Genomic DNA, 20,045 nt, shown 5'->3' with positions numbered 1-20,045 from the left:
ATTCAGACTATATTGTAGCTTCCCCTTTGTCACAGGCAGGGACAAAGGGGAAGTGATTAGTGATTATGCCAAACAGCATTAGTGATTATGAGCCACTAGCATGATTTATAAAGACATAAAATGTGATAGTTGAATAAAAAAAAAAAATATTTATTAAAACTAACTTTTAATCCCTTATTGACCAGCATAAATTGGGGCTTTAGGAGCGAGCAATTTTTTTAATATTTTCTATTGGCGCATTCCAAGAACTATCATTTTTTTAGTTTTCTGAGTGAGAGCTTGTTTTTTGCGGGACGAGTTGTAGCTTTCATTGCCACCATTCATGCACATATAATTTATTGAGTACTTTTTATAAACTGTAATTTTGCCATTGTGATATTTTTTTTTTTTTTTTTAGTGGGGGTGGCTTTTCTTGTTTTATTAAATTTTATTGAATATAATTTAACTTTCTTTTTTTTTTTTTGTCCCCGTAGAGGACAAGAAGTTGCTGTCCTTTTAATGCTTCTATAATGCCTGGGAATACATTGTATTCAAACGCATTGTTGCCTATCAGTTAAATAGGCAAACTATTAGGCTTAGGGCTTATTTAGACGAACGTGTAATACGTCCGTGCAACATGCGTTATTTTCACGCGCCTCGCATGGACCTATGTTAGTCTGTGGGGCCGTACAGACTGTCATTGAGTTTGACGCAGCGTGTGTCACGACATGTCCTATATTTGTGCGTTGTTCACGCATCACGCACCCATTGTAGTCAATGGGTGCGTGAAAATCACGCGCAGCACACGGAAGCACTTCCGTGTGATGCGCGTGATTCGCGCAACAGCAGTAGAACTAGGAATGAAAACAGAAAAGCACCACGTGCTTTTCTGTTTACAAACATACAAACAGAGTGTCATAATGATGGCGGCTGTGCAAAAATCACGCAGCCACGCATCACAAGCAGCTGACACACGGAGCTGTTAAGTACCTTTTGCACACGCAAAACGCCACGTTTTTGTAAATCCGGCCTTAATAGTACTGCTGTCCCTGGGGGAATGAGCAGATGCTTATTCACATCCTAATGGAAAGTGGCACTTTCTATTAGGACATGAATAGGCAGCGCTGTGGTGGGAAGCAATTAAAAAATAATGTCTTAATCCTGATTGGACGAGAGGCAGTGCACACTGACTGTGAATACACCGAATGGCATATGCTCTTGAAATAACATTCAAATATTTAAAACTGGCAACGTGGAGTCTACATAATATAATGATAAAATTTATCAAACATTGTATACTTGTCAAATTGATGGTGTTAAAAATAATTGGCTGATGCCTAAAGTTGTGCGATGCTCATCTATCACTTCTGAATATTTAAAGATTTTTTTCTTACTTTAGCGTTTTATGAAATATCATGGAACACTGGTCATTCGTGGTCCGTTTCTTGGATACTACTTATGCTTTGAATGGGCCAATTTTAGTCCTGGCGTCCAGTGTATTGCAGCCCATGCATACCCTGTTACTCTACATTGAAATAAAAGGGAGTTATCAAACATGTTGAGTGCTATCATTGTCTGCATTGACAGCTCTTTTTCTGAAATCCCCAAAAATCTCTTTGATCGAAGCACGGCAAGCATTCATAAGTTTGTGTGGCGAAGTCCAAACTTTAAAGAGTATGTTTGTTTTTAAGGCTATTACATTATATTATTAAAAAAACATACAGTATGAATCCCCTTTCACTTGTATTATAAATATTACAACCATGTAAGAAAATTAACATAATTTTTTATAATACTGTAGCTGTATATCTTGAATACACAGAAATATTTAACTATAATAATTATAAATTGAGTTGTTCTGGTCGATATGTCGATATGTTTTACATAAAAGTCTCTGTTCCAACTATACTATGAAACAAAAGGTTTACAGCCTGAGATGTAAACCATTGCCAAGACTTGTCTGGATAACAAATAGCATTTTAATGAGTGAATGGCCTGCTTAGGGATAATGCAAAGATCCACAAAACACAAACATAATTGACAGGGGCATAACTAGGAAACACTGGGCCCCATAGCAAATTTTTGACTGTGCCCCCCTCTCCTGTGTGCCACACACAGCCTGCTCTTGTAGATAGTGCCCCTCTGTACATAGTTCCATACAGCCTCCTCCTGTAGACAGTGCTATACAGCCCCCCCAGTAGACATTGCTATACAACCCCCCCTGTAGACAGTGCTATACAGTGCAACCTGTAGACAGGGCTATACAGCCTCCCCATACAGTGCTATACAGACCTCCCTGTAGACAATGCTATATTTTCAAGTATCACAAAGAGGGACAATCGATGCAGCGCGCAACGACATTTTCTTTTCTTTTAAGTCACGCCTCTAATCCCACCCAATCCCTGTCCATACGCACACGGTTCAGCCCGCACAGTATCATGCTCCCATAGTGCTCCCACACAGTATAATGAACCCATAGCTGCCACCATACAGTATAATGCCCCCATACAGTACAATGCCTACACAGATGCCCCATACAGTATAATGCCCACACAATTGTACCATAAAGTATAATGCCCACACAGATGCCCCCATACAGTATAATGCCCACACAGATGCCCCATACAGTATAATTCCCACAGAGATATTGACCAGTAGAATAAAGTTAAGTTGTAGTTACCGCACGGTGAAAGCCGTAAAAAGGAAACCCAAAAAATAATGGAGGAATCACAGTTTTTTCCAATTCCACCCCAAAGATAATTTATTTTCAGTATCCCAGTACATTATATGGTGCTATAAGTAATGCCAATAGAAATTAAAACTCCTCCTGCAAAAAATAAGCCTTCACACCACTCCATTGACCGGAAAATATAAAAAAGTTATGGCTCTTGGAAGGCAGGGAGTGAAAAAAAAATGGCTTGGACTTCAAGGGGTTAAACACATACTTTTCATCTGTGTTCATCAATGTGCTGAAAGTACAATATATCATTCAGAGGAAAAAGTAATCAAGGTTCTCCTCCCAATATTACCTACTTAACGCAAGGAGAAGTACAGCTATGTCTGATGGCTTTCATCCACGGGTATTTTGGGGATTGAGCCTGGTTATTGATAGACCATTCTATCTGATCTTTATAGACTCTCTTGTAACAGAGTTAACTCCACAGGATTTGAGGAGGTCTATTAAGTTTGACATCTGTGGTATGTAAAATATTTCAAGAGTTGAACTGCAAATGTGTATAGCAGTGAATAATTTAATAACTGATGACCAACATGGATTCATGAAAAACAGGTTGTGCCTAACCAACATACTCGGTTTCTATGAGGAGGTATGTGCAAAGCTAGATGCTAGAAGCTGGTCATGCTCGCCATACTAAGAATATAGCCGTGGATTTGTTGAGTTGCGATATGTGCCAGATTTATCACTGGCTTGCACCAGTTTGTTTGCAAAATCCTGGTCTAAAGTATACTATTAAATAGGTGGTGTAAAGAAGAGAATGGAGTCTAACCTGCATCAAGATGTGTCAAATCTATCAAACAGCGTGCACATTGTTGAAAAATTTAGCGCATCTTCAGCCTAGCAAGCGCTAGCTTTAGGCTAGCTATCTTTAAACCATTATTAATACATTTGCCCCAATATCCTTTCTAAAACCTTGAACACAAACACTTCAAACAGTAGCAAAAACTGTATGTATACACATCTGCATTTGCAGTGTATTTCTTTTTTTTTTTTATGAAGATTTGAAAAATACCTTGCTCTAAAATTTCAGCAAAATCACAAAACGAATATGTGATATGTAAATGGAATTCCCATAAGATTCCATCCACTAAAGCCACGTGACCATATCATGGCTCCATTTTGCGCAGAGCCATAATAGGGCACCCAAAGAGGTACATGGGGCCTTAGTATACGTTCATATGCCTCCAATTTCATACAGAATCATACAGAGATTGTGACATGCACAATTGGAGGCCACAAGTATGGAGCTATTCTCCCCCAGAAGCATTGCTCAGTACATATGGCACCTGGCAGAGAATCGTACCGCAGCACAAGGAGTCACTATGGTTTTGTAGCACAGAGATGAACAGGACTTGGTGTGCCGCTGTACTGAATTCTGAACACAAAGCTCTGCCATGTGCATGAAGCCTAAAGTTGCACATATGACCACTGTAGTAAAAAATAAAATAAAATACTGCAATAGTACACTATGTCTTTGTTAGCATTTTATGTCCAAAAAATAGTTAAGACTTTCATTAAGAGTCTTAATTCTTACAACTCTTGTTTTTAGTTGTTTTATTTAGGAGCGATTCATTGGGGCATAATTCAGTCATTAACATTCCTCTGCTTTGTCAGGTATACTGAATTATGCACAGCAGTTACACAGGTCTTAAAGATTAAGATCTGACAAACGCCACATCTTCAACATCATTCCAGAATTTAATTACTTTTTAGATCCTAAGTATTTGTCTACCTGATTTTAGGTCTCAGTGATGTACAATATTGTCCAGCGCTGCTTCGATTGTTTTTCAGTTACTACTAAATCAATAAACTGCATCATGTTATTTACAACAATCAGAGAAAATTTCTAGAAAACAAAATGCTGCCAGGCCTTCAAGAGATAAATAAAACAGCCTACAAGGACTCAAACAGTAAAAAGAGAAATCAATATTTTTGTATTTAAGGATGATGGAATACACACCTGAAAGAGTAAGTAACCTATAAGCCTAAGGTTTGTGATGCCTAAAGTCTGTGTTCTACATTTATCCATGGCAATAATATGCAGGTGATTAAGCTGAATAACACTTTGAAAAATGATCAGGTAAAGTGCAAATCATTATAGCCAAGTAAATGACCTGATATATCACAAGACATGGTAGAAAAGTGTCTGCCTCATATACAAGAAGCTTCGAAAAGGTATTCCTATAGCCAGCAAGTTTAGAAAATGGGTCTTTGTCAGAGCAGTATTTAATTTTAAACCCTTAAACAGGTTGTCTGATGCCCTCAAAAAATCTATTCTGTGGTGTGCAAATGCAAACTAAACAAAACTTCACGGATAGTGCGATTTGACTCCCTGTCTCATGGTCACAGAAGTTCGGAGCTTCTGCAGTAAGCTGGGACATGTTGTCACAGCCTCAGGTGGCAGAGAGCTTCCTCCCATTCCCTGTGTGCTGATGTGGATAAAGAGGCCAGCTATTTGGCTCAGCCTATTAGCTAAATCAGCCATGATGGAGAAGAGTGTTGGCTTGGATAAAGAACTGAGCCAAACAATCAGTCCCTTCATAAACTTCACTGACACATAGAGAACAACATATCACAGCTTACAGCAAAAGCTCCAAACTTTTAGGACCACGTGACAGGGAGTGAAATCGGGCGATCCGTGAAGTTTTAAAAATGTAAATTTATAAGTACGTTTCTTTAGTTGACATTTGCACACCGCAGAACATATTTTTTGGGTGTCAGACAACCCCTTTAGGCCAGGATCACACACACAATTTAGATGCAGTTTTTCTGGCAGCTTTTGTCTTGGGTTTATGAGCTGAACACAGAAGTGAATACAAAAGAAAGGAAATGTGTCAGTCTTTTCTTTATACCTTTCCTTCCTTTTGGATCCATGGCAATAGTGAAAACCTTTGAATAAGTTATTCTTTCCGACTCATAAAATAAGGACGTCGTCAAAAGACCTGCATGTGTATTACCTGTTAGTATATTAAGATCTTGAATTTAAGATCTAAAATTTTGGGGTACATGCCAAGTAATGTTAAGCCCAAGAGGTGGCTATCTGTATAGACAATTATTACAGGAGGAGTGCAGCCCTAGTGGTCTAAACGAAGGCTTCACTTTTTCAGCTTTCTTCTAATGAACTTTTAATGTAAAGTTACCTTTGTTGTCGTCCTTCTGTGGAATGGGATTATTTTTTTTTTATAAATTCTCTTTTATTAAGGATATTGACATATAAAACAACAATTAACAACATTCCATACATCCATCGTAATAACATTCTTACAATGAAGCAGGCTACATGAATCATAATATCATTAGTAAGATTGTCTCTGAGCGAAAGGGATAATTCCCGACACATCTTCATGAAATAAATTGTGAAAGAAAAAATCAGAGGTATGCATTACAGGTCAAATATCAATAACCTACTGTGCGCTTACATCAACACAAAATATAGGAAAGAAAACAATAATACATAAAAGGGTAGGTACAAAACAGAAAATATACATTCATATACATTCATGTACAGTCTCCCTGATGGCGGAAAAAATTTTGTAATGTCAACACTTTGCTACGTCCCTAGTTTCTTCCGTCAAAATAAATCCATTATCATGGTGTAGAAGTTATTCATCCCGTAGTCCCCTCATATTAATTTACCTTATCACAACAGGGCTACCAGAGTTATTTCAGGAAAATTTTTCTAAATATTGCTTCCATGGTAGCCATGTCTTAAGAAAGCTGTCCCTTGTGAAAGTATTCCAGCCTACCAACTCCTCAAGTCTATATAGTTGATGCATTTTAGACCACCAGACCTCTATCGTAGGGGGATCTGTTTTCCTCCAATACAAGGGAATTAGAAGTTTTGCAGTGGCAACCAGAAAAGTAATCAGATTATTTTTCGAAGGCGTAAAATCTTTCACTGGTAACCACAACAGAACCAACTCCGGAGTTAACCGGATATTATTACCTGTTATCTTTCCTATAGCTGTTTCCACCTCCTTCCAAAAAGTCTTAATTTTAGGGCAAGACCACCATATGTGTGCCTGCGTCCCTGTCTCCAGGCCACATCTCCAACAAACATCCGTGCCAACTAGATGTATTCTATAAAGATAAGCAGGTGTCCTATACCATCTCGTCACCAGTTTATACGAATTTTCTTGATACCTCACACATCTAGAGAACCCGTGAGCGTAAGAGAGTATCGTATCAGTCTCCATTTGCGAAAAATTGGAGCCCAGCTCTACCTCCCATTCTCTAATGAAATGTGGTTTAGATGGAGCTCTTTGTAGGAGGAGACCAGAATATATCCTAGACAGAGGCTTAGTCGGGGTATTGGGTAAGAGAGAATAATTTTCAAGCCACGTAGGATCCGGATATGAGCTTAGGTTAGCTGACAAAAATTTACGACATACTGATTTAAAATTAAGTTGATGTAGAAAGGGGGCTTTAACCTTATGAGTAGGAGAATTCGGATCATTTCCCCTAAGTCTTGTCCTAAGAACATCCAATTCAGGTAGCTCTGCTACCCCTAAAATCTCCGCTACTTTATAAGTTTTAAGTGTCCGCCACATTGAAGAACTCATACTATGCGTTTTATTTACATAATGTGGTAAAACAGCCAATGGAGCCAATGAAGAAAGATTTCCACTAGACATGGCCAAAGCACCCGATTTCTGGCAAACTCTAAGCATTCCCCTGGTCAGTACACTAACCAGTGCCTTTGGTGGAGGTAATGGTAATTTCACCCACAGCAAGTGAGCCAAATCCTCCGAAAGTATCGCTCTTTCCATATCCAGATGAAGAGCTCCTATAGACAAATTAGCTAATTGTGACCATCTAGACAACTGGACCGCTTCGTAGTATGTCTTTAAATCAGGCAATGCCATTCCCCCCTGCTTTTTTTTAAGAGTGAGGAGCCGATAAGCCAACCTGGGGTGTTTATCCTTCCACAAGAACTTAACAAAAATACTCCTGAAACTGTTAAAGAAGCTATTTGGCATCTCAATAGGTAGACTCTGCAGCATATACAGGATCTGTGGGAGCACATAAGTCGCCAATAAATTTTTTCGTCCTATCCAAGAGACATAAGGTATGTTCAACTGAGAAATATATCTATGGATCTTGGAGAGAAGGGGTTTAAAATTAAGTTCGAAAAGCTGGGACACATCAGCTGAAATCATTATCCCCAGGTATTTAATAGCCTGCAAAGGCCATTTAAAGGGCGACATAGATTTCAGAACCAAGAGCTGACCAACCGGTACATTAATGCTCAAGGCCTCCGACTTATCGTAATTAATCTTAAAGTTAGATATCTCTCCAAATTCATTAAAGACGTCTATTATTTTTGGAAAGGCCTCCAGTGGATTTGTAATCAACAATAGCAAATCATCCGCAAAGGCTGCCAGTTTATGATTATGACTCCCCACCTTCAATCCTTCAATCTCAACGGTTTGTCTTAATTTCGCAAGCAATGTCTCCATCACCATACAGAACAGAGACGGGGACAAGGGGCAACCTTGGCGTGTTCCATTTGTAATAGAAAAATAGTCTGACAAAGAACCGTTCACTTGAATTCTAGCAGATGGGGAAGTATATAGAGAAAATATAGCCTCAATAAACAGAGGAGGAAAGTTAAATTTAAGTAAGGTAGCTCTCATGTACTCCCAACAGACCCTATCGAATGCCTTCTCTGCGTCAGTACCAAGGAGAACCATAGAGTGCCCCCGACGCCTTATTTGACATATTGCATGCAACACCCTGCTCACATTGTGTCTACCTTCTCGACCCTTCACAAATCCCACCTGTTCTTCATTAATTAGTTTCGGCAATATTGGTTGAATGCGAAGAGACAGAATTTTAGCCCACCACTTCACATCACAATTCAAGAGCGAGATAGGTCTATAGCTCCCACAGCATTCTAGGTCCTTTCCCTCTTTAGGAAGAATAGTTATAAAAGCTTCCAATGCTTGCTTAGGCAATGAAGCTCCCTTCATCAGGGAATTACATACTTCCACAAACCTTGGTACTAATTGCTGACTAAATTTTTTGTAGTACGAAATAGGTAGACCATCTGGCCCCGGGCTTTTTCCAGACGGTATCGAATGCAACACTTTCTCAACCTCCTCTTTAGTTATAGGCGCCAGGAGCTCCCCACAGTCTAACTCAGAGAGGCCAGGAACCGTGATAGAATCTAAAAAACTCCTTATTTTGCTAGTCTTCTCCTGTGGTGTCAACCCCTTATCCCCAACCGGGTTTCCCAGATTATACAGTGAAGAGTAAAAGGATTGAAAAGTCTTTGCTATAAGCGGAGTGGTGGTCACCCTTACCCCTTTGTCATCTTTTATAGTCTCAATAAATGTTTTGGACTGTCTTTGACGAATCAAACGGGTCATTAATTTGGAGCCTTTGTCTCCATGGAGATACATGTGGCTTTGAGCAGCCAAAAAGGCCTTCGCCGCCTTTACATTCAAATGATCCTTAAGTTCCTGACGTAACTGACTTAATTCCCTATAATCCTCAGACGAATTAGTATTTTTATGTGATACTTCCATTTGAGATATCTTATGAAGTAAGTCTAGAATTTGAGCATTTCTTTGTTTTTTAACCCGTGAGGACAGGGCAATAAGTTCTCCCCTCATAAAAGCTTTTTGCGTCTCCCAAAGAATTGGCCTGGAGATTTGTGGAGTATCATTAAAGCCATAAAATTCTTCTATTTTTAGGCCAAGTGCTTGACTATGCTCTTTGTTTGCGATAATGGTATCGTTCAATCTCCAGGTCCATTCCCTACGAGGTAAATTAATCAATTCTAAGGAAAGCGAAATCGGAGCATGGTCTGAAACCGTAATGTTTCCTATATCCGCCTGGAGTAACGAAGGAACAAGGACCGTGGGAATGAATATATAGTCAATTCTATGATAAGTCTCGTGTGGTGCAGAGTAAAAAGTGAAGTCTTTTAAGGACGGATTCCTAACACGCCAGGCATCTACTAACCCCAATTGTGACAGGCTAATTTTAAGGCGACGCATGGCAGGTATGGAGAACCTCATGTTAGAAGAAGTGGAATCCAGAGCAGAGTCCAAAGATACATTGAGATCTCCCCCAAAAACAAGATAACCTTCGCTAAACGTTTTAAGAGAACCAAGAGTTTTGCGCAACCACTTCAATTGTCCTACATTAGGTGCATATACAGCTGCTATCGTAAACTTTGTGTTGGAGATGTGGCCCTTCAAAAAAACAAACCTTCCCATAGGATCTAGCAAAGAAGCCTCTACTTTAAAAGGAGTGTCTTTGTGTATGGCAATAGAAACCCCCCTCGATTTTGAAGAGTAGGTGCTATGGAACCATTGTGTGTATAAATGCGTAGGTAAGTTTGGGATATGTGTAGGCCGAAAATGAGTTTCTTGCAGCATTAAGACATCCGGTGTATTCAGCTTTAAGGAATGAAAAATACGAGATCTCTTTTGAGGAGAGTTCAACCCCTTCACATTGAAGGAGCAAATACGTAATCTACCCATGATATTTTACATTTAGAACCATTCTGACTGTAGGAACATTCGTTAAGTGCCCCCACCAGGGAGATGAGACCAAATCAACAATAAAACGTATAACAACAAAACAATAAGGAATGGTATCAAAAGGAAACCTCCATATCATCCCGGAAATAGGAGGTGCTATCATGATGCACCTAAGCATCCAACAAATCCCCTGCCAGAGGGGAGGGGGGGAGAAGAAAGTTGCCATTTTGTACAAAACAACACACCAATTCTTCATAACTCTTCAGACATGAACCAAATACTAATTCACTTATTAATACTAAATTGAGTCACTGCATGATAACACTGGAGGATTGAGAGAAATACATACACATAAAGGGAGTACAAGTCATGGCCTACTTTATCTTTGTTATAACAATCACCTCCAGCTCCCCCGTAGAACCGTATTACACTTTCTTCCCCCTTATCACCGTGAACTTGCTACAGTATATTGGATCTACCTGAGTAAAATATATAATGCCCAACATATATAAACAATCTCAACATTCTCAGCATTTCTGTGAAGAAATATAAACTAAATCACGTTAAGACATCATTCAAGTGTCCTCTGCCATACGCGTCTTCTTGCCTCTCGGAGACTTGGGCTTGGGAGTAGGTTGCCATGGTTCTTGCACTGAAGGCAGTCCCAAATCCAGCGACACCGGCATCCAGGACGGAATCTCCATAGGCTCTATACCCAGCTTTTTCCATGCAGTGTCCAGATCTTCAGGTGTGCGGATGGTGATCTGCCGCCCTTCTTTCATTGTAGCCAGACCGAATGGATAAAGCCAACGAACCGGTAGTTTCTTAGCACGTAGCGCCTCTGTAACCGGCTTCAGAATGCGGCGTTTGGCCAGTGTGCTTGCAGCCAGATCTTGGAAGAGTAAGATCTTAGTCCCTTCATATACAACTTCCGGAGCATCCCTTGCAGCTCTTAAAATGGCCGCTGTGTGAACATAGCTCAGGATCCCACATATGACGTCACGTGGAGGTTCACCAGCCCCAGGCCTGGGGCGCAGGGCCCGATGTACCCTTTCTACCGTGATATCCAAAGCCAGCTCGGGACCTATTAATGAGCGAAAAATAGAATCCACCGCTGCAGGTAAGGCATCATGGTCAGTTGACTCGGGGATACCTCGAAGGCGAACATTCCTCCGTCTACTCCTATTTTCCTGGTCTTCCATGTGAAGATAGAGATTATTCAAGTGCGTATGATGAGCAGATAGCTCCCGGTGAACCGAAACACCATATTTAGCATTAGAAATGTGAGCCTCCTCCAGCGCCATTACCCTATGGCCAATGTGATGCATATCGGTTTTGATATCAGATAAGTCTTTCATCACAGGCATAAGTGCCTGAAGCAGTGTTTTCTTCAGATAAGCCCTAGATATCGGTACAGAGTCTGCATCCCCCGCCGAGTCTGAAGGCGCACATGAGCTATCTGAATCCTCTCCCTGCTCACAGCGTGAAGATGTCGGCGCCATCTTGGATCTGCTCTCTGCAGGCGGCATCTTTTTGCCGAAGTATTTGTCCATGTCGGACGATTGTTTGTGGGATTTGGGGGTACCTGCATGTTCCTTGGACTTATCTCGACCTGTCCTCACCATTTTAGCCGAATGAAGTGGGCAATATCCTGAAGAATCGGTGGATGTAGTGTGGAGTGCCGGGATTACACGTCCATCACCTTGCTCGGCAAGCTCCGCCCCGGAATGGGATTATTGAACTAGTATCTTGATTTGTTTTTGAGGAATCTATATTACATGGCCTGATGCTTATACTTTACACAATCACTATTACACTTGTAGTTATTTGTTTCAATAGGTAGTTAAGTATTTTGAAGTAAGTCAAAAATAGTCATCTTTTTTAGTCAATGGACAACGTCAAAATTAAATTATGGTTATATCTAAAAACGACATTACATAAATTATTCTCAGCTCAATTGTAAATATTATTTTGGTTGGTATATTGTTATTAGCTGTCCAAAAACTTTCTTATTAGATTGTATTTGCATAAGGGATTAATTTAGAACCTAATTCATATTAACTAATTATTATAGACTAATAAGCCTGTGACTTCACATGGTCGTATTGGCTATATTGGGGTGGATGTCATTCCACGTGGTCTCCTAAACATGGGTTTGTAACAAGCATTTTGTACTCCTAGCTCATATATATTGGATGCATCTTGACATTATTGCACTACTGTACTTTACTGTCTATTGAGGAATTATACTCTATTGTATTACCTTGATATATACATATATTTCATTTTTGGATGCCGTCCATTCTGTGTTGTGGGACTAATTTTGTAAATATCTGCATTAATTTGGAGTAATAAAGATATATATATATATATATATATATATATATATATATATATATATATATAGATAGATATATATTCAATATTTGGTTCTTTTGTGCACTCTTGCTCTTTGTTTGTTGGTTTAGGAGAATGCCCTATTATGCATACCCTTATGTGGCGAAAAAATGAAGTCCCTGTGTATGCGCCCCAACAACCATACTTGCAGTTATAGTGCAAACTGTATCAGTATGCACCCTTGGGATAGTTTTGTTCTTAGTCTCTCCCAGCAGCAGCAGTATACGCAAGCACAACATCCTTTGGGTATGTTTGCACAGAGGAAATTTGCAGCGGAATCCAAATTCTGCCATTCATTTCAGGGTCCGAAGCTTCTTTTTCCCTCTACCTGATTTTTTCAGCTAGCATGAAAAAGAAGCGTCCTGCTCGATCATTAGGCGGATTCCACCAAAACCTCCCATTGAAGTCAATGGGAAGAGGAATCTTCCTGCCAATGTCAGAAATAATTCTACGGTGGATTTTGCAGCGGGACCCGCCACGCAATTTCTGACGTGTGAACGGGGCCTTATAGAGATGGACTAAGCCTTTGGACTTGATTGGCTGTTAAGACTGTTCATCAAGAATCTCTGGGGGTATGTCTGATTACCTAGAGCTGATTGGTTGTTTAGACAGGAAAATACCTATGACGCAAAACAGAAATTTTAAAAGAGCTGAGAAAAGCATTGCTATTGCCATTGCCAGAATATTCCCGATGTTGATTTGCTTCTAAACATGTAGGGGGGCATTGACTAAACGTTTTTAATCATGACGTGATACCTTACTGACTAATATGATGTGGATGTGAACTGCAGTCGCTTCTCGATATTAAATGAATACTATATAGGGGAACATACCTCTTTATTTTATTCCTATTACCACTGCTGACTAGCAGGGTGATATACCATGTTTCGCTACTATATGTCAGAGATAAGTCTAATGTCAGGTTTCTAACCCTTATTTGTGGCTTGTTTTATGTATTATTTAATAAAAGTTATGTCTTATAACATACTAAAACATTTATTTGGAGTAGAGTGGGAATAGGGCAAATTGTTGGCAATTTTATTGAATTAACTTATGTTTAATGTCCGCCACCTACTGGGGTTTTTTAGTGGAATCTGTTGTTACTTCACTTTATATGCAAAAATTATGTATTGTTGTGCCCTGCGTTTTGAGATTCTAGAACTGACCCTGCTTTACTGTCTGCCTAATAGTATGGTTTTGAATTATAGATGAATTGGTGAGATCAGAATTACTGAGCCTTCTTAGTCCATACTGGCATCAATTGCAGAATAGAATGAATATGTAGGATCATATAGGAAAGATTATTGAAAAAGGAAAATAGAAATGTATGACCTTAAAAAAGTTTTTCTTTGGCCATGATTGAAAATAAAATGAATCGGGTCCGGAAAATATTTACAAGATTCCTGCTTTTTAACATAATCTTATTTTTATAATACTGTACTAAAAGTTTATTAGTCATAAGTACATTAGGCCAAAAAATATTAAACACTTAGTTATTATAAACTTTTATCGCTATCTTATATTACTTAATCTGTTCCAATATCAATTATTTTAATATAAATGTTCAATTATTCATACATTCTTCAGTGCAAAATATACATCACTTACAATAGCAATACTGTCCAATAATACCAAAAAAAAATAAAGCAATTTTCATATGCCATTCACAGTGTATCATTCTATGTAGTACACAATGAAATGTATTATTAATTAATATAAAACATAAGGCAATCATAACAGATCAGACCAACAAGAGAGATGGTGATAAAAAGACTTTTAAGTTTAGTATGTCTAAAAATGATCTTGTGAACAAAGGACCATTACAGATTCTCACAATTCTCATGTTGGTTCATTAAAACACAACACAAAATCCCTTTTCTTCAAACACTACTATAGATATTCTGTAATAAGGCTCACATTGAGGTAAGTATCCCATTCATTAAAGTGTATACCAAAAACATAAAGATATTGCTTATGAGAGCCACAATATGTTATGTTACAGTATATGACCAAAATGTTGCATAAAAAAAATCTATTTGTACATCTATGTGTTCTTGCCTTACGTTGCGCTGGCAGGAGATGGTACATTGAATCTGGCAATGCTTGTACTGAAATTTAATGCCATTAAACCCTTATGTTTATGTAAAAAAAAAAATTAACTACATGCCACTTTGTAGACATTTAAGACAAGGGCAAAAAAATAAAATATTGTAGAGGAACATTGGCATTTATCACTACTAGAACTATCTTCAAGCTATTGTTTCTACAGTTTTTTTTAATCTCAATGAAAAAAAATTGTGGTCAACAAATGTGAAAAATGTGTACACCACCAGTATTAGAGGGTCTGTTAACTTTGGACCATACTTTTTGTTAGAAGGGTCCCCCGACAATAAGCTTATCAAATGGTTTTCCACTGCTGAGCCCCCATCTGCTGTAATCTATGTGAGAACCTGGCAGAAAGTGTTGGACTGAGGTTTCTTGGGCCTACACAGGAAATAATTCTGAGGACCCACCACCACTCATGCACAGCATGTGCAAGTCCACTTGTAATTGCAGCATAAATGTTGTTATTATCTTTGCACATACAAGATATATTACTCATAAGAAATAAACCCTGGCAGCGAGGTATTGACTTAAATTGAGACAAATGAGGTTGTCTCCAGCTAGGCCATTAGGGCCCATTATTGTTTGAGAGCCTGAGGCCACCACAGAATTGTCACGTAGGGTAAGTGGACCCACTGGACCATACCACCTTGATGGTATGGCATCTGGCCAACAGGACACAGGACAAAGTCTATAGTTCAATAGGTTTACCTGTGGTAATTTTCAGACAGTAGCTGGACAGGCCCAGACGGGACTTTGGCAGCAGGCAGGCACCAGGCTTGGCGTAGCGGAGCAGGCGTAGACTAAGCACAGAACGACTCCAATACGATACGGCCCTTCTTATAGTCCAGGATCATGGGCTAATTAACTAACAGACTCAGGTGCGCGCGCTGGCCTTTTAAGACCGGGGACGAGCGTGCGTGCGCAACCTACAGGACTAAGCAAAGCAAAGCGGAAGTGAGCGCTGGTGTCTCCTGAGGAGGAGAAGCGGGCCAGCACTCACAGGACCATGGCTGCTGCCATCAGGGGGTGAGTAAACCCGACGGTCTGCGGCCATGGATGTTACAAGAATGTTTTGGAACTCTGGTGGTTCAGTCTGACATTGCTTTACTCTGGCTCATAGATAATAGTCTTGAATAGAAGACACCCTCTATTACCTATTTCCTAACAGGGTATATGAAAATAGGCTTTCTAAACAAGACATCCTCTCTAAAGTCATAACATTCCGATGATTGTAAATGTATCTTATATACTTTTAAGCCTGAAGTGAACTAAATCGTTTTTATGAGTAAGCTAAGGAAATTTATAGCTGAAATAATTGATCATGAATGTCATCAGCTTACCTGTCCACGCTCCAGCGCTGCTTCACCTTCCTCCCAGCCACCACCGCAATTATTTTTAAAGGCAGGGCAGACAGGGCTGCCGGGCAGAGCAGGGCTATAGATTCCGGCCCATCGAAATCCTAGGTGTACTTTTTTAAAGAGCCCCATACTGGCTTCTGTGCCAGGTATTGGTGTTTTCTACCCTGTTTGGTTTATTCATTAATATTGAACTTGAACTTTACTGCTGTGACCTGGCTTCCCTGGCTACACTTTCTTCTTTGTACTGCATCCTAATCTAGCTTGACCTTCATTACCTCACCTGTGGCTTGTCTTGATCATTCTCAAGTCTACTTCATGTTACAGCATACCCGACTCTGCCTGATCTTCACTAACAATAATTTCCTGTTTGACTATGCCCAATCCCCAAGTCATCACTCTTTCCTACCTGGTATATTCTAAAGTGACTTTCCTGTTGTCATTGCCAATAGCAAACATACCTCCAACCCATTCCCATTGTGTTTGGTTATACTTACCCTAGACATTATCATGAGAATCAATCATCAAAATCAGCTTAGAGCGCCTAAGTCCTGGGGCCAGCTGAGTACCTCAACCCTACCCAAAGTCATCGGAAAGGGAAGTATTATAGGAAAACTGTGCTGTCTGTTGATTCTTTCCCTGCTTATCACAAGGACATTTTTAGATAATGAAAATGTAAAGCAGATCCCTTTAAACTGATTTATATTTCAAATTGATTCAATAAGCAAAATATAAGTAAAGTAAATACATGACATGCTTTGTACCCAAATTGAAGATTAATGCCACCAGGGTGGAAGTGAAGCTGTTTTTACCTAAATGGCTACCTGTGTTCTGTGCACAAGAATTTGGAGAAAGAAAACATATTTCTATAAATGGTGGCTTTAAAGAATTAAATTGAGTATTAAACTTAATTTCGCTAAACACAGTAAAATTTTATGGACAAAAATCAATAAAAACTATGCAATGTTCCCCATTTTTCATAAAAATATTTTTTACAACAAAGTATCTGGTTTATATGATTAACTATAAGAAAACTAAATGGATAATTAAATAAATAAATAAATAAATAAATAAATAAATAAATAAGCAAAAGAATGTCATGAACAATGTAGCATCCAAGTGTTCATGAAGGTGAAATAGGAAGATGAAAGGGTTAACCAACCATGAGAAGAATCATGATAATGATTTTATGCACATGACAAATTCCATAAATCTTCTGATGAACGTATGTAATTAATCATCTAAAGAATGTGCACATATATTGACAACAAATATTGGACCATCATAATTGCAAGTATCAGTTCCTTTATAAGAAAAACAGGATAGTTCATAATCATATTTATCATGCCTTCTCTATATTTTTACTTTTCTTTAAAAGCTATGTACACCTTCTTTGAAGTTCAAAGAAGGAGCAATATTATTTATATATATATATATACATATATATATATATATATATATATATATATATATATATATATATATATATATATATATATATATAGAAAAAAAAGAGAAAACAGCACCGTTCCTTCCGTGGGGGGTGCAAAAAATTCCCGTTCGGACACTTGACCAGTGTCTCAGTAATCAATAACCTCCAAAATACGAGACAGCACTCCGGTGTTTTGTGAAAAATAGGATCACTTTAATGCGACGTTTCAGCCCTGCTCCATGGGGCCTTTCTCAAGCTGCTTGAGAAAGGCCCCATGGAGCAGGGCTGAAACGTCGCATTAAAGTGATCCTATTTTTCACAAAACACCGGAGTGCTGTCTCGTATTTTGGAGGTTATATATATATATATATATATATATATATATAAATATACCAAGTCCAGCAGCGTGTGGGTGCAGGCTCTGAGGGACAGACCAAGTCCCAGATACACAGAAGTCAAAAAATGAGCAGCAACTCCAATAGTAAGGGTGAAAAAGTGGGTACTTTTATTGCCCGTGCAACGTTTCAGCTCCGTTCACTGGAGCCTTTCTCAAGCGAGAATGTCGATCAGTGTGCTTAGTGCAACTTTCTAACTAGTTTTCATTAAAAATTATTTTTACTTTTTGAGATACAGCTGCTTTGTATTCTGTATACAGAGCAGCTGTATTTGGTGCTGCAACTTGTAGCTGTCAAGTCAGCAGCAATGGCAGGTTCAGTGTGAGCGGGTCCACTTCTACATAACTTGGATGCTATTGATAATAGGTAGATCCTGGGTGTCAGACACACGCAAGACCCGCTGTCACTGAAACAGTCAGTCCCGCTGACCTGATGGATTCAGGTTTCATCACAAGATACAGATGCTCTGTATACAGGATACAAAGCAGCTGTATCTCAAAAAGTTAAAATTATTTTTAATAAAAAGTATTTAGAAATTAGAAAGTTGCACTAAACACACAGACATTTTTATAGATATAAAAAACAAAACAAAAACAATTTCAAAGCTGTTTATAGCCTTTAAGTTATTGCATTAACTGTTTAAACCTATTTTCAACCTGAAACCAAAGGAAAAAAATAAAGTGAATGGAAGCTAGTACAAAACCAAATAGAGCAATATCAAAATGTCTACCTTACATTGTTAATGTGGTAGGGCATGTGCCAATATATCTTTATTTTGGTGTTAGGTTACCTAAAAATGCTCTTTTTCAATTCTTTTTGACATTCAGGACTAGAAAATCCTATTGAACACAGTTAATAGATCCTTTCTACTTGAGTAAGATGCATTTTTTGATAGTCCTTGAAATCACGAAACATCTCGTATTATCTTTTGGAGCAGAAAATAAATAGGTTATATCAGGCTTATAAATCTTAGGATCTTTAAACTTTTACTTCTGTCAGCAGTAAAATGGCAATATGTTTTTTGAAAGTAGAACACAGTGTAAAGACGACAGCTAAAAAATACACTTCCACCAAACATAATCATTTGCAGTTGAACAACATTTTAACATCCTTTTCTGCAGTAACACAATTTAAAGATTTTTTTTTTCTCAAATAATTTTTTTTCTCAAAGATTTTTTTTTCTGTCATTCAATGTTTCATATAAAACGATATAAAATCACTGGTAATTTACATATTTAACTTAGAAAGTCATAAAGAATTAATTTATGCAATTTTACATTTGTTGTACTGGTTTCATTGTTCGAGAGCTCCGTGTAATCTTTTAATAGTGAAAGAAATATGAAGCCTTAGTAAGTGCTTTATATGATATATTTTATATATACATCAAATGTATAATAGAATATAAATTCAGCCTTACAAATACATTTTATGAATAAAATGTTGTCACATGTTTAATATTATTTAACACTGAATATTATTATGTTTAGTAAATATGGAAAATCACCCGATTTCTCTGAAATTCATCATGGTACATATTAGATGTTTCTAAAATGAAAGGGGTTATTTTGGCCTTTAAGTGGTGCCAGATACTGCATCTCATCTCATCCAAGTGAACAGGCTGAGTGGGATTTGCCTTCACTGTGCTTGGATGAACAATGAAGGAGCATTGCAGCCTCTTATTTCTGGTGATTTCCTGTGCTACCAGGGATCAGACACCAAACAAAAATGCATTGATAGCATATCCTAAGCAGAGACCATCAATTGAAATATCTACTCCTCCCTATTTATTTCAATGGTACTTATTTACAATCCAAACCATTATGTTCTACCAATATCCACAGTTGTGAGAAATAAATACATTATGGCAGTGTTGTTATTTGACAAAATGTGCGATACTGGGAGGGTTTGGAAGACAAGTTTTACACTTTTACTGTTTCTGTGGCAGCAAATAAGCATCAGCAATATAAGATTCCCTGCCAACCATATACTATTTCCTATTCACTGCCTCTTTAAGAACATTGTCTATGTAATATTCCAGGTGTTTTTTTTTTTGTCTGTCAAGTGTATTGCCTAGTGATTATTATCATTTTGGTGTACTGTATATACTGCATTACAGGTTTTAGTTTTTACTCAGATCCAAATTTTGGCATT

The sequence above is a fragment of the Rhinoderma darwinii genome, chromosome 8 (genome assembly GCF_050947455.1).
Source record: "Rhinoderma darwinii isolate aRhiDar2 chromosome 8, aRhiDar2.hap1, whole genome shotgun sequence".
Lineage (NCBI taxonomy): Eukaryota > Metazoa > Chordata > Amphibia > Anura > Rhinodermatidae > Rhinoderma > Rhinoderma darwinii.
This window is presented reverse-complemented; position numbering follows the sequence as displayed.